Below are 21,640 nucleotides of genomic sequence, written 5' to 3'. Positions count from 1 at the left end.
AACTCTATGCCGGAAAAGAAAAATGCAAGTGTGAAAGTAACCTCAGACTTTTGCAAAACTGATGAAAGGTCCTCTTTAAGGGTACTTTAACACTAGCGTTATTCTTTTCCGGCATAGAGTTCCGTCCTAGGGGCTCTATACCGGAAAAGAACTGATCAGTTTTATCCCCATGCATTCTGAATGGAGAGCAATCCGTTCAGGATGCATCAGGATGTCTTAAAGTTCAGTCTTTTTGACTTTTCAGGACGGAGATAATACCGCAGCATGCTGCGGTTTTATCTCCGTCCAAAATTCCGGAACACTTGCCGGAATGCAGTATCCGGCATTTTTTCCCATTGAAATGCATTAATGTCGGATCCAGCCCCGAGTGTTCCGGCAAAACGGATACAGAACCCAAAATAAAGGGGGCATCGCTTTGGCTGTGTGATCATTGACCAAGCACCACTAGCAGTTATTTATTTTTTCTGACCTATAAACCGCAATGTGCTGTGTGACCTGACCCTACCTCACCCCTGTCAGCATCTCTACTTGCTGTGGGTGAATGGAAACACAGTTATTTACAGCCGCCCTGGCATCCAGCAGGCTGCCCAGTCCCACAGCGTCTCTGGCAACACCGGGCAGGAGGGGACATGGTCACGTCACCACAGCAAGGCTCCCCCTCCTCCTCTCGCGGGATCTCCCTTGGCTCTCGTCCGCCATATTTCGCCCTGCTAGTATTTTGGTTTCGCCTCTTGCCTGGAAGCAGAGGAGTCATAGACAGAACTCAGCTAGAGGAGGGACCGTTACGTTCCGGGACTGGTGACGTCAGAGACGCTTGGTTCCGCTGGCGGAGCGCGGGACATTCTGGACTGGGCCTGACAGGATTTTGTGGCCGGGACTTTGCAGTGCAGCGGAGGGGGGGAGGTGGCGGTGAGATTGCCGGGCCGGGGCAGCAGTAGCTACGCTTGTCCCCCTCCCCCCCCGCTGGACCTAGCTTCACAAGGAGGCTGACGGAGAGGTGTCGCGGCGTCACGCCGGCCCCTTATCCGAGCTGGCGGCGGAGGAGAAGGCTGTGAGGTGAGCGGGGAAGTAGTTCTGCTATTGGGGCCTGTTGGGGAAGTGGGCCCAGGCCTGAGCGCTGGAGGGGGAGATGGGCGGTGATAAAGCTGTAGGCCCCGGCTCCAGGCCTGTCACTGACACTTGTGTGTGGCAGGCCTCCTGTCATACGTGCCTGCCATTACCTGACCGAGGTGTGCGCCCCCTCCCCCACCCCTCCAGATACTGGACCGACCTGGTGGTTTCATTCACTCCAGGTCTGGCTGAGGGGCACACCTGGCATCTTCTGCCACATTGGAGCATGGTGATAGTGTGTGGCAGCTTTGCCCCTGGGTATATTGTCATGTGGCACCTTACAGGGTGAAGTTGTTGGAGATGCTCACCACTGCTGGCAGTATGTCTTCATGTATGTGGTAAAGGCCATCTGGTCAGGTCTAGAGCAGGACAATTGCTTCCTGACATCAGGGGACGCCTGCGTATTACACACGTGATTGGCTTTCACACAAACTGTTGATCTGCTGTCAGGTTGCCCACATAGCCGAGCTATAACCGTCCCCCCAAAAACTGCTTCTGCCAGACGCTGTTCACACTGGTGCTGAGAGCCCCAGCAGCCAGTCTAGTGTCTTTGATAGGGACCAGGGATCAGCAGCCTTCGGCACTCCAGCTGCTGTGAAACTACAACTCCCAGCATGCACACTTACCTGCCTGTTCCCGTAGAAGGGAAAGGTGGATTCTGGGAGTTGTAGTTTCAGAACAGCTGGAGTGCAGAGGTTTGCTGAACCCTGGCTTAGTCTATTCCGTGCCACATGGGCCCCATTAAAGTGGTTCTCTTGGATGATAATAGTAGTGGCCCGTTCTATATCTAGGTGGTCAGTGTCTGATTTGTGGGAATCTGACAACCGGTATCCTTGCAGTGAAGGCGGAGGTCAGACCCCCAGTGATCAAACATTGATGGCTGATCCTGATAGTCCTAGAAAACCCCTTAGGGTCCATTCACAGGTCCGCAATATCGGGAGAGGGTGCGGACCCATTCATTCTCAATGGGGCAGAAAGGTATGCGGAGAGCACACTATGTGCTATCCGCATTTCCGGAGTGCGGCCCCGAACTTCTGATCCGCGGCTCTGCAAAAAAATAGAACATGTCCTAGTCTTGTCTGCAATTGCGGCTAAGAATAGGCTGTTCTATGGGGGCTGCCGGCCGGTTGTATTGCGGATCCGCAATACACCACTGACGTGTGATTGGACCCTTAAAAGGCTTGTCCAACTTTTTACTTGGCGAAGGCCTAGCCTCTGGATAGGCCGTCACTAGCTGGTCAGCGGGGGTCCGGCGCCACACACTTCCACTAATCAGCTGTTTGTGTAGCGGGATCACGTTACTACAGCGCTGCCCCCATTGACGTGAATAGGACCAGCGCTACAGTGATGACCTCCATCCACTACACAGTTGACAGAGCCGTGTAGTTCTGGTGACAGCTACACCATTTGGGGAGCGGCAGGGTGTCGGCGCTTAAGGATAGGCCATCACCTAATAAAAGCTGGACAACCCCTTTAAGTCTACGTCCACATGGGATGTAAATTGCAGCACACAAATGCAGATTTCACCCTGTCCATTGTGATGGCTGCAGTCCGTAGTGGAATTTTGCAGCGTAAATGGATGTAGTGGATTTATAATCTGCACGGTCTCCATTTCCCCATGGATTGCGCGCCAATCTTTTCATGCAGCACGTGCACACGTTTTCTTAAAGATCGCCGTTCAACTGTGGCGTGCCGACCAACATGACAAGTCTGCAGTAGTTTTTGGAGAATTGCAGCAGTTTCTCATGAGTTCAGGTGAAGCACATAAAACACCTGTTTTTGCTGAGAAAAAGTGGCACGCTACGTGGAAGCATGGCCTAAGACCCCATTCACGCGACTGTATTTTTGGTCCTATCCTCAATTTTTGGAGATTGGATGCAGACCATTCATTTAAATGTGTCCGCAAACAATGTGCCCAGCGCTCAGTTTGCTTTCCACATCCGTATGCCCATTTCGTTGTCCCACAAAACATATAGAACATGTCTTCTGGTCCGTTTTTGGACAAAAACGGACATTGCTACAGTGGGTCTCCAGAAAAAATGGATGCAAAATTGACTTCACCTGTGTTTTTTCAGACCACTAAATACATCCGGTCTTCTGAATGCGCCACTAATCTCATTCACTTTGCATCTGAAATTCCGAAGATTATATGTCCCGTGTAAACGTCCGCTGAGGGTGCATTCGCACAGCAGTGTAACGGTCGCTGCGTATCTGCATGTGCTACTTGCCCCAGATCTCGCTCTTTGCATTGCAAGAGGTGAAATCTGCTCAGAAAATCCGCACAAAGGGCCCGTTCACATGGCGGTTTTTGGTGCAGACTCTGCTACAAATTTCTGGGGGCTGTTGTGTGGTATCTGACTCCTATTGTTTTCAAAGCGAGTTAGCGCTGCAGTTTAAAAGCACACTGCGCCGGTAGCTCTGGTCAGTGGGGCTAAACCGTAAGCGGGTCCGTTACCTCCAAGGTGAAAAACCGCAGCAGCAGATTGACATGCCATGAATTCCTAAAACCGCACTGCAGGTCAATTTCCGTGCAGGGAAATTCTGCACCGTGTACATGAGATTTTGAAAATGTCTTGTGTTTAGTGGATGCTGTATTAGGCAGCGGTAATCTGGGTCCAGATTAATCAGTTTTTAACTTGTAAATGGAGTAAAAAGCAACCTTTTCTGGTGTGCTACCTTTAAGGGCTCATATGCACACAATCGTATTTTCTTTCCGTGTATGTATGTATTTTTTTTGGACTGTATGCGTAACCATTCATTTCAATGGGTCTGCCAAGAAAAAAAAAAACGGAAGTTACTGTGTGCATTCCATGTTCCACAAAAAAAACAAAAAAACAAAAAAAAAACATGTCCTATTCTTGTCCACTTTTCGGACAAGGATAGGACTGTTCTGTTAGGGGCCACCTGCTCCGTTCCGCAAAATATGTAATGCACACGGACGTCATCCTTATTTTTTTGCGGACCCTAAAATACATACGGTTGTGTGCATGAGTCTTAGAGGACCTGTCACCACTCCTAGCTCCATGCATTCCCCACATACAAACAATTCTGGAGTATCTAGTCTTGTGTCTCTATGTTGTCCCATTCCTCTTATTTCTTCTAGAAGTTATGAATGAATTGCTAGCAGTCTGCAGTAAGGGTACAGAGGGGTGGTAACCAGTTGGGGGGGTGTACCTGCCCAGTCTGACAATGGCAGCACTGATTGGATAGAGGGAGACTGAGCAGGTACACCACCCCACACTGGTTACCACCCCTCTGTACCCTTACTGCAGACTGCTAGCAATTCATTCATAACTTTTAGTAGAAATAATAGAGGAATGGGACAACATAGAGCCATAAAACTAGATATTCCAGAATTGTTATTACACGGGGAATGCATGGAGCTATTAAAACAGACATGTCAGGAGAGGTGACAGGTCCTCTTTATGGATAATTTATTGGTCATTTGCCTTGTAGGATGATTATTTTCTGTGGCTTTATCGGTTGTGACTTTTGGAAAAGTCGGAAGAATTTTGCACAAGGTGACTGGTTGACCTGTCAGAGTTGTGGGGGGATGGAATATGGCAGGATGGGACTTTGCGGTGACACTGTAACTGTGCCTAATTTTACAAGCACTTTGGGACTTTCATAAATTTGGGAAACAGACCGCCACCTTTCAACTCATGGTCTTTAATGAATGCACCAACAATTGGTCATTTACTGTGATGATGATTGCCCCATATAAATGGAGATATTAAAGGGGTTTTTCTGTCATTTAAAAAAAAAATCAAGTTCCTGCAGCCTTCTTCTGCCTGCGCTGTTTCCATCTGGGTCATTGGCATGGTTACTTGGACCGCTCCAGCCAGTGACTGGCCTCAGCATGTCATGCTGCTTGTGGCCATTTCACCACTGAAGCCAGTCATTGGCTGTGACCATGGCCAGCCGGAGAGAAACGTCGTGGGGACTGAGGCAGCAGGCTAGTATGAAGCTTCTGTTTCAGGGGGCATGCTGCGGGCACTTGATATAAATTATTACCGAAAAACCCCTTTAACAGTCGCTGATTGACTTGCTATATTGATCAGTTCCCTTAAATCTGCCAGTGTCTTACTTATGGCCATTTTTATGTTTTGTGTAATAATTATATTCAAAGATCTTCTTAGCTATGTCCGTCTTTTTCTCTAATGAGTGGTCACAATGTTGAATGCTCTTTCAGATGTACCGTAAGTGTTTGCAGGTAGGTGCAGATAAGGTAGCGTTGTGCTCTGTTGTTGACCTGTATAGGTTGTCTCTCTGCTTCACCCTGTAGACCAGGGATGCTCAACCTGTGGCCCTCCAGCTGTTGTAAAACTATAACTCCCACAATGCCTTTCTGTAGGATGATGGCTGTAAGTGGTCAGGGAATGATGGGAGTTGTAGTTTTGCAACAGCTGGAGAGCCGCAGGTTGAGCATGCCTGCTGTAGACTGTGTGTCTGGTGGGCTTGGCTGTATTTGTATTAGGGTCCATGCACACATGAATTCTGGCTTCTGTATTTTTGGGCTTTATCCCCTTAGGGACCCAAATAAAGTAAAAAAAAAATTGGTAAAAAATAGCGGGGGAAAAAAAGTATACATATTAGGTATTGCCGCGTCCGTATCGACCGGCTCTATAAACATATCACATGACCTAACCCTCAGATGAACACCGTAAAATATAAAAACTGTGCTAAATAAACAATTTTTTGTCACCTTACATCACAAAAAGTGCAATAGCAAGCGATCAAAAAGTCACACGCACCCCAAAATAGTGCCAATCAAACCATCATCTCATCCCGCAAAAATCATACCCTATCCAAGGTAATCGCCCAAAAACTGAAAAAATTATGGCTCTCAGACTATGGAAACACTAAAACATGATTTTTTTTTGTTTAAAAAAATAAATCATTGTGTAAAACTTACATAAATAAAAAAAAGTATACTTATTGGGTATCGCCGCATCCGTGACAAACTGGTCTATAAAAATACCACATAATCTAACGCTACTTTCACACCTGTTTAGGTCGGATCCGTCTGGTATGTGCCCAGACGGATCCGCACCTATAATGCAAACGCTTAGATCCGTTCAGAACGGATCCGTTTGAATTACCATGAACAAAAAAAAAAAAAAAAAAAAAATTTTTTTTTTTGTTCATGATAATGCAAACGGATCCGTTTTGAATTTACATTGAAAGTCAATGGGAGACGGATCCGTTTGAAAATTGAGCCATACTGTGTCATCTTCAAACGGATCCGTCCCCATTGACTTACATTGTAAGTCTGGACGGATCCGTTTGCCTCCGCACGGCCAGGCGGACACCTGAACGCTGCAAGCTGCGTTCAGGTGTCCGCCTGCTGAGCGGAGCGGAGGACAAACGGAGCCAGACTGATGCATTCTGAGCGGATCCGCATCCATTCAGAATGCATTAGGGCTGGACGGATCCGTTCGGGGCCGCTTGTGAGCCCCTTCAAACGGAACTCACAAGCGGAGCCCCGAACGCTAGTGTGAAAGTAGCCTAACCTGTCAGATGAATGTTGTAAATAACAAAAAATAAAAACTGTGCCAAAACAGCTATTTCTTGTTACCTTGCCTCACAAAAAGTGTAATATAGAGCAACCAAAAATCATATGTACCCTAAACTAGTACCAACAAAACTGCCACCCTATCCCGTAGTTTCTAAAATGGGGTCACTTTTTTGGAGTTTCTACTCTTAGGGGTGCATCGGGGGGCTTCAAATGGGACATGGTGTCAAAAAAACAGTCCAGCAAAATCTGCCTTCCAAAAACTGTATGGCATTCCTTCTGCGCCCTGCCGTGTGCCCGTACAGCGGTTTACGACCACATATGGGGTGTTTCTGTAAACTACAGAATCAGGGCCATAAATATTGAGTTTGGTTTGGCTGTTAACTCTTGCTTTGTAACTGGAAAAAAAAATTTAAAATGGAAAATCTGCCAAAAAAGTGAAATTTTGAAATTGTATCTCTATTTTCCATTAATTCTTGTGGAACGCCTAAAGGGTTAACAAAGTTTGTAAAATCAGTTTTGAATACCTTGAGGGGTGTAGTTTATAGAATGGGGTCCTTTTTGAGTGGTTTCTATTATGTAAGCCTCACAAAGTGACTTCAGTCCTGAACTGGTCCCTAAAAATTGGGTTTTTGAAAATTTCAGAAAAATTTCAAGATTTGCTTCTAAACTTCTAAGCCTTGTAACATCCCCAAAAAATAAAATATCATTCCCAAAATGATCCAAACATGAAGTAGACATATGGGGAATGTAAAGTGATAACTATTTTTGGAGGTATTACTATGTATTATAGAAGTAGAGAAATTGAAACTTGTAATTTTCTTTTTACAAATTTTGGGTAAATTTTGTAATTAAAAAGATTTTTTTTTTTTACTTCATTTTACCAGTTTCATGAAGTACAATATGTGATGAAAAAACAATCTCAGAATGGCCTGGATAAGGCCTCCTGCACACGACCGTTGTGTGCACCCGTGGCCGTTGTGCCGTTTTCCGTTTTTTTTTCGTGGACCCATTGACTTTCAATGGGTCCGTGGAAAAATCGGAAAATGCACCGTTTTGCAGCCGCATCCGTGATCCGTGTTTCCTGGCCGTGAAAAAAATATGACCTGTCCTATTTTTTTCACGGCCAACGGTTCACGGACCCATTCAAGTCAATGGGTCCGTGAAAGAACACGGATGCACACATCCGAAGATCCGTCTGTATAAAAGCTTTTTCAAAGCTGAGTTTTCACTTCGTGAAAACTCAGAACCGGCAGTATATTCTAACACAGAAGCGTTCCCATGGTGATGGGGACGCTTCTAGTTAGAATACACTACAAACTGTGTACAAGACTGCCCCCTGCTGCCTGGCAGCACCCGATCTCTTACAGGGGGCCGTGATCAGCACAATTAACCCCTTCAGGTGCGGCACCTGAAGGGGTTAATTGTGCTGATCACGGCCCCCTGTAAGAGATCAGGGCTGCCAGGCAGCAGGGGGCAGACCCCCCCCCCCCCCCCCCTCCCCAGTTTGAATATCATTGGTGGCCAGTGCGGCCCCCCCCCTCTATTGTAATAATAGGTTGGTGGCCAGTGCGGCCCCCCCTCCCTCTATTGTAATAATTCGTTGGTGGCACAGTGGATGTCCGTGGATCCTCCAAAAATCAAGGAAGACCCACGGACGAAAAAACGGTCACGGATCACGGAAAAACGGGACCCGTTTTTGCGGACCGCAAAAAAATACGTTCGTGTGCAGGAGGCCTAAGTCAAAGCGTTTTAAAGTTATCAGCACTTAAAATGACACTGGTCAGATTTGCAAAAAATGGCCAAGTCCTTAAGGCGAAATAGGGCTGAGCCCTTAAGGGGTCAAAAACACCAAGTTCAAGGCTCTTTTTTTTTTTTTTTTTTTTTTTTTTTTTGCGGGGGCTTTTTTTTTCCTCTAACGGTATTTGCTCACTAGCGTTTTCTTTATGCATTTTTTTCCGTTAAAAGCAAATTAATCGGGATAGGCCTGGAAAAAAACGTGAATTGCTACAGCATACTGTGGATTTGAAAAGACAAACGCCAGAAAAAACCTGTGTGAAAGCAGCCATAGGGTACCTGCTAAGTGCAGATTTCAGAAGAGAAAATCCACTGCATGTGTTACTTGTGGTATTTGGTGGAAATCTCTTCCTTCCATTAAAAAGGGTGAAGTGCGCACCAAAAATCACACGATTGACACGCTGCAGATTTCTAAATCTGCTTGGGAGAGAGAAGCGACGTGTACATGAGAATCGGACACTTTGCTGGTACTGTAGTATGCAGGTAATTCTGCATAGTGGGCAGGTACCCTTAGTGCGCCCTCACTTCTAGCGGAATTTTCCGCAACAAAATCCGCAGGTTGGAGTTCTACAAATTTGAATGTGAATTTTGTTGCAGAATTTTCTGCAGTGGAACCTGATGGGTATTTTCTTTGTGAGTTATGTTGCAGATTTCTGTGGATCATATCTCCATTGAAAGGAATGATATTCAGAGACAAGAAATCCACAATACATTAGTTGTGTTCTGTTACGCTGCAGAATTAATATTCTCACCGTTTTCATCCCCATAGACCAACATAGGGGATGACTCTAGTGCATGCTTTTTACTGGTAGACACCATAGTGCCAAAAATATCCTCATGACCTCATGCCTTCTCTTTATTTTAAAGAACTGCCTGGTAAAGTTGGCCTTGCTGATTAACCGCTTAATGACCACAGATATTCCTTTTAACAATTGTCACTAAGGGTTCTTAGGCTAGGGTGCAGCATTTTTACCACTGCCTAGTATAAGTGCTGCATGGGTCTCCCATCCAGGGAAGAGCAGGAGCTAAGCTGTCTTATGACATTCAGCCTGAAGCAGCAGAACTACAAACTGTTTAACCTAGATGCCATAGTCAATAGCGACTACAGCATCTAAGTTGTAACATAGAAAGGTGACTTCCCCTGTCGCCCATACGCACCACTATGAATGAGATTGTAGGGTGCTGATGTCTCCATGTGGCAGCTGGGGGTCTAATGAAGTCCCCCCCAGGTCTGCCTTCTGTGTATGGCTATTAGGCCATGCCAAAGGCAAGCCTGTTACAGTTCATGTCAGTATCCCACTGACCGTATAATACACTGTACTACATACGTAGTACAGTGTATTATAGAAACAATTGGAGGATCACATGTCGAAGTACCCTTTGTGGGATTAAGTAAAGTTTTATGTAGAAAAATACACCTTTTTCCATGGAAGAAACAGAAAAAATAAAACCCCCTTAATATATTTCATAGTGGTCTGTAACAACCAAAACAAAACAATTATCATGTAATTTATCAAGCACAGTCAAAGCTTTAAAAATCCCATTGGTTTTCTATTGGATTCAGGTCTGGAGAAAGTGCAGACCACTCCATTTGAGGTACCTCAGTCTCCAGCAGCCGTTCTCTAATGATTTGACATTGATGAGCTGGAGCACTGTCATCCATGAAGATGAAATTAGGCCTGTGTTCATGCAGAGGGACAGTGACTGGATTAATTATGTTATTTAAGTAGTATGGGCTTGTCACTGAACCATTCACAAAGTGTAGGGCAGTTCTGTATTGACTAGACATCTGCCCACACTGTAGCACCACCGAAGGCGTCATAGCGCTCTCCTTGACGTCTCGAACATCGTTGGCCGCCATAATTTCTGCTAAGCGTGAATCGACTCATCCAGCGTAGCTGCTCCCTGGCCCATGCAAGATGATGATGCCTGTGCCTGGTGTTGTGGTCAGGTACCCTTGCAGGTTGTCTAGCACGCTGATTTCGAGTGGTCTGATGTGACAGTTGAGTGCCTCTCACCCCTGTTAAATGTGCTTAGAGTTGTGTGGCATTCATTATCTGGATTCGCAGAGCATTGTTCACAGTGAAGCGGTCATCAGTATGGGATGTGGCCAAAGGACTTCCACTTCTATGCCTTTCTGTGACTCTTCCAGTCTCTGTTGCAACCTGCTGATGACACTCTGTGACTCTCTAAGCTCAGTGGCCACTTTTGTCTAAGAACATCCTGCTTAAAGCCTCGCAATGGTGAGGTACTGTTGACCAATTGTTAGGCGTCGTCTTGGTCTCATAACGTCAAAATGTGAACAGCAAGAGGAGGACTGTTTAAATACCAATTCTAATTGAACCAGGAAATTTATTAGGTGATTCATGGATCAAACACCGGTTGTGAATTTTGCCATTAAGCTCCTTGTTAGAGAACAGCAAGTTGTGCAAAAAGAACTGAAACATTGAACAGTTGGACATGTGCATCAAAAAATTTAGAGAAGGTCACATTAAGTTCTCCTGTAAAGAGTAGAGTGCATTTTAGGTTCAGCCTGAAATTTCACCCACAAGATCAGATTGGCGGGGGTCCAACTCCTGGGACCTCTGCTGATCAGCTGTTAGAAGAGGCTGGGCACTACAGTAAGTGCTGCAGCCTCCAAGCACAATGCCGTATATTTCATAGGTCGTGCTTGGTATTGCATTGGATGGAGCCACAGCTACACCGTGTGACTGCCTCCACCTTGAGAACAGCTACTATCTGTGTGTTGGGGTAGGGGGTGTTAGCCACATTGTGCAGCATGTGAGCCTACCTTTACTACCTGCTATAGTCAGTCTTGTGGAAAATAAACTGCTTTAAAGAGGACCTTTCACCGATTCTTACCCTATGAACTAACTATACAGATATGTACAGCGGCGCCCGGGGATCTCACTGCACTTACTGTTATCCCCGGGCGCCGCTCCGTTCTCCCGCTATGCCCTCCGGTATCTCCGCTCACTAAGTTATAGTAGGCGGAGATACCAGTCCCTAAGTTATGGTAGGCGGAGTCTGCCCTAGCGCTGGCCAATCGCAGCGCAGAGCTCACAGCCTGGGAGGTTATTTTCTCCCAGGCTGTGAGCTCTGCAATGCGATTGGCCAGCACTAGGGCAGACTCCGCCTACCATAACTTAGGGAACGGAGATACCGGAGGACATAGCAGGAGAAGGGAGCGGCGCCCGGGGATAATAGTAAGTGCAGTGAGATCCCCGGGCGCCGCTCCACATGTATGTATACTTAGTTCATAGGGTAAGAATCGGTGAAAGGTCCTCTTTAAATGGATGAGCTAGAAGCTTTGTGGTCCAGATGGGGCTTGTTTCCTGAAGTTTTGACTGTTTGGAACATCTTCAGCCATACTTTACATTTTGCATTATAGTTTTGTCATCATTGTCAAACTGTGCTGTATTATACTTGACAATAGTTCTCCCCTTTTAGAAATGCATTTTTTGAGCCAAAGCCACAAGTGAATCCTAGGGCTTCCTTCACACAATTTTTATTTTATTTTTTCTTGGTGGCAAAAATTTTTTTTCTATCTTGTATGCTTTAACCACCTCAGCCCCCAGTGCTTAAACACCCTGAAAGACCAGGCCACTTTTTACACTTCTGACCTACACTACTTTCACCGTTTATTGCTCGGTCATGCAACTTACCACCCAAATGAATTTTACCTCCTTTTCTTCTCACTAATAGAGCTTTCATTTGGTGGTATTTCATTGCTGCTGACATTTTTACTTTTTTTGTTATTAATTGAAATTTAACGATTTTTTTTGCAAAAAAATGACATTTTTCACTTTCAGTTGTAAAATTTTGCAAAAAAAACTACATCCATATATAAATTTTGCTCTAAATTTATTGTTCTACATGTCTTTGATAAAAAAAAAATGTTTGGGTAAAAAAAAAATGCTTTGGGTAAAAGTTATAGCGTTTACAAACTATGGTACAAAAATGTGAATTTCCGCTTTTTGAAGCAGCTCTGACTTTCTGAGCACCTGTCATGTTTCCTGAGGTTCTACAATGGCCAGACAGTACAAACACCCCACAAATGACCCCATTTCGGAAAGTACACACCCTAAGGTATTCGCTGATGGGCATAGTGAGTTCATAGAACTTTTTATTTTTTGTCACAAGTTAGCGGAAAATGATTTATTTTTTTTTTTTTCTTACAAAGTCTCATATTCCACTAACTTGTGACAAAAAATAAAAACTTCTATGAACTCACTATGCCCATCACGAAATACCTTGGGGTCTCTTCTTTCCAAAATGGGGTCACTTGTGGGGTAGTTATACTGCCCTGGCATTCTAGGGGCCCAAATGTGTGGTAAGGAGTTTGAAATCAAATTCTGTAAAAAATGACGAGTGAAATCCGAAAGGTGCTCTTTGGAATATGGGCCCCTTTGCCCACCTAGGCTGCAAAAAAGTGTCACACATCTGGTATCTCTGTATTCAGGAGAAGTTGAGGAATGTGTTTTGGGGTGTCATTTTACATATACCGATGCTGGGTGAGATAAATATCTTGGTCAAATGCCAACTTTGTATAAAAAAAATGGGAAAAGTTGTCTTTTGCCAAGATATTTCTCTCACCCAGCATGGGTATATGTAAAATGACACCCCAAAACACATTCCCCAACTTCTCCTGAGTACGGAGATACCACATGTGTGACACTTTTTTTGATTTCAAACTCCTTACCACACATTTGGGCCCCTAGAATGCCAGGGCAGTATAACTACCCCACAAGTGACCCCATTTTGGAAAGAAGAGACCCCAAGGTATTCGCTGATGGGCATAGTGAGTTCATGGAAGTTTTTATTTTTTGTCACAAGTTAGTGGAATATGAGACTTTGTATGAAAAAAAAAAAAAAAAAATCATCATTTTCCACTAACTTGTGACAAAAAATAAAAATTTCTAGGAACTCGCCATGCCCCTCACGGAATACCTTGGGGTGTCTTCTTTCCAAAATGGGGTCACTTGTGGGGTAGTTATACTGCCCTGGCATTTTCCAGGGGCCCTAATGTGTGGTAAGTAGGTAAATGACCTGTGAAATCCTAAAGGTGCTCTTTGGAATATGGGCCCCTTTGCCCACCTAGGCTGCAAAAAAGTGTCACACATGTGGTATCGCCGTATTCAGGAGAAGTTGGGGAATGTGTTTTGGGGTGTCATTTTACATATACCCATGCTGGGTGAGAGAAATATCTTGGCAAAAGACAACTTTTCCCATTTTTTTTATACAAAGTTGGCATTTGACCAAGATATTTCTCTCACCCAGCATGGGTATATGTAAAATGACACCCCAAAACACATTCCCCAACTTCTCCTGAGTACGGCGATACCAGATGTGTGACACTTTTTTGCAGCCTAGATGCGCAAAGGTGCCCAAAGTCCTTTTTAGGAGGGCATTTTTAGACATTTGGATACCAGACTTCTTCTCACGCTTTGGGGCCCCTAGAATGCCAGGGCAGTATAAATACCCCACATGTGACCCCATTTTGGAAAGAAGACACCCCAAGGTATTCAATGAGGGGCATGGCGAGTTCATAGAAATATTTTTTTTTTTTTGGCACAAGTTAGCGGAAATTGATATTTTTAATTTTTTTCTCACAAAGTCTCCCGTTCCGCTAACTTGGGACAAAAATTTCAATCTTTCATGGACTCAATATGCCCCTCACGAAATACCTGGGGGTGTCTTCTTTCCGAAATGGGGTCACATGTGGGGTATTTATACTGCCCTGGCATTCTAGGGGCCCTAAAGCGTGAGAAGTCTGGAATATAAATGTCTAAAAAAATTTACGCATTTGGATTCCGTGAGGGGTATGGTGAGTTCATGTGAGATTTTATTTTTTGACACAAGTTAGTGGAATATGAGACTTTGTAAGAAAAAAAAAAATGTCTGAATGGAGCCTTACAGAGGGGTGATAAATGACAGGGGGGGTGATAAATGACAGGGGGGGTGATAAATGACAGGGGGGGTGATAAATGACAGGGGGGGTGATAAATGACAGGGGGGGTGATAAATGACAGGGGGGGTGATAAATGACAGGGGGGTGATAAATGACAGGGGGGGTGATAAATGACAGGGGGGGTGATAAATGACAGGGGGGGTGATCAATGACAGGGGGGGTGATCAATGACAGGGGTGGTGATCAGGGAGTCTATATGGGGTGATCACCACAGTCATTGATCATGCCTCTGTAAGGCTTCATTCAGACGTCCGGATGCGTTTTGCGGATCCAATCCATCTATCAGTGGATCCGTAAAAATCATGCGGACGTCTGAATGGAGCTTTACAGGGGGGTAATCAATGACAGGGGGGTAATCAATGACAGGGGGGTGATCAGGGAGTCTATATGGGGTGATAACCACAGTCATTGATCATGCCCCTGTAAGGCTTCATTCAGACATCCGGATGCGTTTTGCGGATCCAATCCATCTATCAGTGGATCCGTAAAAATCATGCGGACATCTGAATGGAGCTTTACAGGGGGTTGATCAATGACAGGGGGGTAATCAGGGAGTCTATATGGGGTGATCAGGGGTGATCAGGGGCTAATAAGGGGTTAATAAGTGACGGGGGGGGGGGGGGGGGTGTAGTGTAGTGTAGTGGTGCTTGGTGGGACTTTACTGAGCTACCTGTGTCCTCTGGTGGCCGATCCAAACAAAGGGGACCACCAGAGGACCAGGTAGCAGGTATATTAGACGCTGTTATCAAAACAGCGTCTAATATACCTGTTAGGGGTTAAAAAAAACACATCTCCAGCCTGCCAGCGAACGATCGCCGCTGGCAGGCTGGAGATCAACTCTCTTACCTTCCGTTCCTGTGAGCGCGCGCGCCTGTGTGCGCGCGTTCACAGGAAATCTCGCGTCTCGCGAGATTACGCATATATGCGTGACTGTGCGCAGGGCTGCCACCTCCGGAACGCGATCCTGCGTTAGGCGGTCCGGAGGTGGTTAAACAGTCCTTTTTTTTAAACTCCTATATAGAGATGTGTAAGGGAGAAAAGCCTAAAAAAATGCCATGCAATGCATTCAGTAAGGCTTCAGACCCTTTCTCTTATTTCACATCTCCCTCTCATTCTGCACCCAGAACCACATAATGACTAGGTCAATACAGAATGTTTGAAATCTTATTGAAAAGAGAAAACAAAAATCTTGCATTGACATAAGTATTCAGACCCTTTTTACTTAGTTGGAGCACCTTTGGCAGAGATTACAGCCGCCTTGGGTATGATGCCCCAAGGTTTGCAGTTTGCATACCTTCTCTCAAGCTCTGTCAGGATGGATGGGGACTGTCAGTGGAAATTCATTTTCAGGTCTCGCCAGAGATGTTCAATTGGGTTCAGGGGCTGCATTTTAATAAGTTTGGGGCGTTTTACAAAACTTCAGATTGGAGTCGGAAACGCCAATTTATGATTATTTATTTTTTTTCTTTCCAACAATACTGCTGCTTTTGATGTTACTTTAAACTGTATAGTAAATTATTGAGTAATACATTTATTTTTTATTTTTTTCTCTCCCCGCCAAAAGAAAACACAGCATACTCCCTATGTGGCTTTTTCCCCCCATAGTTTTCTCTATAGAACCAGACAATACTCCATCGCTATGGCGCTTTATACAAGCATTTAAAAACTCTGAAAAAAATTGTGATTATTTATCAGTAACTGTTAATTCTTGTAAGCAGTGCCCCTTAGACCTGATTTTTAAAGTGTTTAGCTGTATTAGGGCTCATGCATGCAAACTTTTTATTTATATATTTTTTTTCGCACTGTATGCGAAACCATTCACTTAAATTGGGCCGCAGAAAAAACGGAAATTACTTGCATCTCCATATGTCTGTTCAATAAAAAAATAGAACATGTCCTATTATTGTCCACATTACGGACAAGCATAGGACTGTTTTATTAGGGGCCAGCTGTTCCGTTCCGCAAAATACGGAATGCACATGGCCAGTATCTGTATTTTGCAAATCTGCGATTTACGGACCGCAAAACCTCTATTGGTTGTGTGCATGAGCCCCTAGAAGTATTTTTACACCTGATAGTTTAGTGCGACCTCTGTTCTCTAGGCAGTTTTTTTAACTGTACTAAAAAAATGCATGAGACAGTAAAAGCAATAAAAATTCTTACAAATTTACAAAATTCGAGATGTTCTTGTTTGCTTTTTATGTTTTAAACTACATCAAGTACATGTCTGTGAAACAAACTGGAAAAGCAAAGCTTTGTAGATGCTACCGTGTTACAGGATTTTCAATAAGAAAAAGTATGGTAAATAATGTGGGAGCTGTAGGTGACATAAATGTAATTCCAGCTTTTTAATTTAGATTTTTAATTTAATAAACTTGCGTTGTGCTCTGTACCGGGTACATAGTATATAAGGCCGAAAAAAGACATTTGTCCATCCAGTTCGGCCTGTTATCCTGCAAGTTGATCCAGAGGAAGGCAAAAAAAAAAACTGAGGTAGAAGCCAATTTTCCCCACTTAAGGGGAAAGAAATTCCTTCCCGACTCCAATCAGGCAATCAGAATAACTCCCTGGATCAAACGACCCCTCTCTAGTAGCTATAGCCTGTATTATGACGCTCCAGAAATACATCCGGGCCCCTCTTGAATTCCTTTATTGTACTCACCATCACCACCTCCTCGGGCAGAGAGTTCCATAGTCTCACTGCTCTTACCTTAAAGAATCCTCTTCTATGTTTGTGTACAAACTTACTTTCCTCCAGACGCAGAGGATGTCCCCTTTGTCACAGTCAGTCCTGGGGATAAATAGATGATGGGATAGATCTCTGTACTGACCCCTAATATTTTTATACATGGATATTAGATCTCCCCTCAGTCGTCTTTTTTTCTAAAGTGAATAACCCTAATGTTGATATTTCAGGGTACTGTAGTCGCCGGATTCCAGTTATTACTTTAGTTGCCCTTCTCTGAACCCTCTCCAGCTCTGCTATATCTGCCCTGTTCACAGGAGCCCAGAACTGTACACAATACTCCATGTGTGGTCTGACTAGCGATTTGTAAAGTGGTAGGACTATGTTCTTATCACGGGCATCTATGCTCTTTTGATGCAACCCATTATCTTATTGGCCTTGGCAGCAGCTGCCTGACACTGGTTTTTACTGCTTAGTTTGCTGTTTAGTAAAATTCCTAGGTCCTTTTCCATGTCAGTGTTACCGAGTGTTTTATCATTTTAGTATGTACGGGTGATTTGCATTATTCCTTCCCATGTGCATAACCTTACATTTGTCAGTGTTAAACCTCGTCTGCCACTTCTCTGCCCAAGCCTATAATCTATCCAGATCCATCTGTAGCAGTATATTGTCCTCTTCAGTGTTAATTACTTTACACAGTTTAGGGTCATCTGCAAAAATTGATATTTTACTGTAAAAGCCTTCTACAAGATCATTAATAAATACACTGCTCAAAAAAATAAAGGGAACACTTAAACAACACCAATGTAACTCCAAGTCAATCACACTTCTGTGAAAATCAAACTGTCCACTTAGGAAGCAACACTGAGTGACAATCAATTTCACATGCTGTTGTGCAAATGGGATAGACAACAGGTGGAAATTATAGGCAATTAGCAAGACACCCCCAATAAAGGAGTGGTTCTGCAGGTGGTAACCACAGACCACTTCTCAGTTCCTATGCTTCCTGGCTGATGTTTTGGTCACTTTTGAATGCTGGTGGTGCTTTCACTCTAGTGGTAGCATGAGACGGAGTCTTCAACCCACACAAGTGGCTCAGGTAGTGCAGCTTATCCAGGATGGCACATCAATGCGAGCTGTGGCAAGAAGGTTTGCTGTGTCTGTCAGCGTAGTGTCCAGAGCATGGAGGCGCTACCAGGAGACAGGCCAATACATCAGGAGACGTAGAGGAGGCCGTAGGAGGGCAACAACCCAGCAGCAGGACCGCTACCTCTGCCTTTGTGCAATGAGGAACAGGAGGAGCACTGCCAGAGCTCTGCAAAATGACCTCCAGTAGGCCACAAATGTGCATGTGTCTGCTCAAACGGTCAGAAACAGACTCTATGAGGGTGATATGAGGGCCCGACGTCCCCAGGTGGGGGTTGTGCTTACAGCCCAACACCGTGCAGGACGTTTGGCATTTGCCAGAGAACACCAAGATTGACAAATTCGCCACTGGCACCCTGTGCTCTTCACAGATGAAAGCAGGTTCACACTGAGCACATGTGACAGACGTGACAGAGTCTTGAGACGCCGTGGAGAACGTTCTGCTGCCTGCAACATCCTCCAGCATGACCGGTTTGGCATTGGGTCAGTAATGGTGTGGGGTGGCATTTCTTTGGAGGGCTGCACAGCCCTCCATGTGCTCGCCAGAGGTAGCCTGACTGCCATTAGGTACTGAGATGAGATCCTCAGACCCCTTGTGAGACCATATGCTGATGCGGTTGGCCCTGGGTTCCTCCTAATGCAAGACAATGCTAGACCTCATGTGGCTGGAGTGTGTCAGCAGTTCCTGCAAGACGAAGGCATTGATGCTATGGACTGGCCCACCCGTTCCCCAGACCTGAATCTAATTGAGCACATCTGGGACATCATGTCTCGCTCTATCCACCAACGTCACGTTGCACCACAGACTGTCCAGGAGTTGGCAGATGCTTTAGTCCAGGTCTGGGAGGAGATCCCTCAGGAGACCGTCCGCCACCTCATCAGGAGCATGCACAGGCGTTGTAGGGAGGTCATACAGGCACGTGGAGGCCACACACACTACTGAGCCTCATTTTGACTTGTTTTAAGGACATTACATCAAAGTTGGATCAGCCTGTAGTGTTTTTCCACTTTAATTTTGTGTGACTCCAAATCCAGACCTCCATGGGTTAAAAAATTTGATTTCCATTTTTTATTTTTGTGTGATTTTGTTGTCAGCACATTCAACTATGTAAAGAACAAAGTATTTCAGAAGAATATTTAATTAATTCAAATCTAGGATGTTATTTTTGTGTTCCCTTTATTTTTTTGAGCAGTGTATATTATATTATATTTTTTCCTTGTAGTTTTTCAGTGCTTCCTCGCTACCCTCCTGTTTTAGGGATTTTAAATGTTTTCTTTTTGTCATTTATTGCTTTCTTTACAGTTCTATTTATCCACATTGGTTTCTACTTGTTCCTTAACCCTTTATTCCTATAAGGTATGTACCTCTCACAATTAGATTTCAGGATGCTTTTAAAAATATCCCATTTTGTGGCGGTATCTTTATTTTTGAGGCCTTTGTCCCAGTTAGGCCTATGGCCTCTCTTGGTTGGCTAAATTTAGCTTTTTTGAAGTTTTGGTATTTTTGTTCCACCCTGTAGAAACGCTCGTTTGAAGGATAATTGGAAGGTTATTACTTTATGGTCACTATTTCCCAGGTGTCCCCCGACCTGCACATCTGTTGTTCTGTCAGGTCTATTGGTTAATACTAAGGGCTCTTTCACACTTGCGTTCTTTTCTTCCGGCATAGAGTTCCGTCGTTGGTGCTCTATGCCGGAAGAATCCTGATCAGTTTTATCCTAATGCATTCTGAATGGAGAGAAATCCGTTCAGGATGTCTTCAGTTCCGGACCGGAACGTTTTTTTGGCCGGAGAAAATACCGCAGCATGCTGCGCTTTTTGCTCAGGCCAAAAATCCTGAACACTGGCCGGATCCGGAATTAATGCCCATTGAAAGGCATTAATCCGAATCCGGCCTTAAGCTAAACGTCGTTTCGGCGCATTGCCGCATCCGACGTTTAGCTTTTTCTGAATGGTTACCATGGCTGCAAGGACGCTAAAGTCCTGGCAGCCATGGTAAATTGTAGTGGGGAGCGGGGGAGCAGTATACTTACCGTCCGTGCGGCTCCCCGGGCGCTCCAGAGTGACGTCAGGGCGCCCCACGCTCATGAATGACGTGTCGCATGGATCATCCATGCGCATGGGGCGCTCTGACGTCATTCTGGAGCGCCCCGGGAGCCGCACGGACTGTAAGTATACTGCTCCCCACTACTACTATGGCAGCCAGGACTTTTTTTTTTTTTAAAAGGCTTTATTTATAAGTTTTAAATCGTTGTTACAGACAGAAACAAAAAACCACCGGGGACATACCCGGTACGAGTTAGCAATGAACATACATACCCATCAGACAATGTCACAAAGGGCCACAATACTATGGGACCAATATGGACACGATGAATTCCCAAATATAAGATCATATGGGTGAAGACCCTATTAACCATAGTCAAAAAAGAATTACTCACAGCGTCTGATTCCATGCATACACACATACACACCGACAGTGACACGGTCTCGAACTGAAACATTCCACTTCACAACTCAACCGTATTGGCGTTGATCCATATCCCCCAGATCTTCTCAAATTTCTCTGGAATGCCCCTGGCCTCATAGGTAAGCTTATACAGAGACAATGTGGTATTGATCAAAGTAATCCAATGAGAGATCGCTGGTTGTTTAGGAGGTTTCCAGTTCAGCAGGATGGATTTCCTAGCATAAAATAATAGTAACCTGTAAAGGATTCTCATGCATTTGGTCGGAATAATCTCATTAACCAAACCCAGCAAACAAACCTCAGGTGTTACTACCGCTGGGAATCCTAATTTGGTGTCAAAAAAGGCATGTACATCAGCCCAAAATTTAGCTATAATGGGACACTCCCAGACCATGTGCATGAGTGTACCTTTGGCGGCGTTACATCGGGTACATGAGTCAGAGGAAAGCTTCCGCATATGCATTAACCGTACCGGAGTATAATACACTCTATGTAACCATTTTGCCTGAATCAGCTGATCCCGTGCACAGATCACCGTCCCCCTCCAGGAGGAACTCAGTTCTTTTTCATGATGAGATGCTAAACTAGGAATATCCGCGCGCCACTTGCCAAACGCTTTTGCAATCGGGGAGGGGCGAACCGATATAAGGAACCCATACAGCTCAGAGACCATCTTAGTCTGTTGGACTCGCCTAACAATTTTCTCAACAGGGCTAAATTCTATTCTCAGTGGGCCAGGCCCAAATTGGGCGTTACAGGCGTGCCTCAACTGAAAGAATTTAAACAGGGAGGATCGCTGCGATCCACACTCCGCCTGTAGGGACGAGAATGATTTAAAGTATCCCTCCTCATACAACTGAGTGAGGTATTTGACACCACGCTGTGGCCAGAATTCATAGTCTGGCAGTGATACTAATTCTGACAATAAAGGGTTTCTCCATAACG

At 44.8% G+C, this 21,640-nt stretch overlaps 1 protein-coding gene across 2 annotated transcripts in view; it reads left to right on the top strand.

Moving 5' to 3' along the window:
* Positions 1 to 721: 721 nt before the first annotated feature.
* Positions 722 to 21,640, top strand: part of TAB2 (TGF-beta activated kinase 1 (MAP3K7) binding protein 2) — a 142,134-nt gene continuing 121,215 nt past the window's right edge. For both annotated transcript variants that reach the window (XM_040429267.1, XM_040429268.1), the window contains exon 1: positions 722 to 1,056. The gene's annotated coding sequence lies outside the window, so the exon portion shown is untranslated. The remainder of the gene's footprint in view (positions 1,057 to 21,640) is intronic.

This window comes from Bufo bufo, chromosome 4 (genome assembly GCF_905171765.1).
Source record: "Bufo bufo chromosome 4, aBufBuf1.1, whole genome shotgun sequence".
NCBI classification, from domain to species: Eukaryota; Metazoa; Chordata; class Amphibia; order Anura; family Bufonidae; genus Bufo; species Bufo bufo.
Note: the sequence above shows the minus strand (reverse complement) of the source record. Positions and strands in the feature narration are given on the sequence as shown.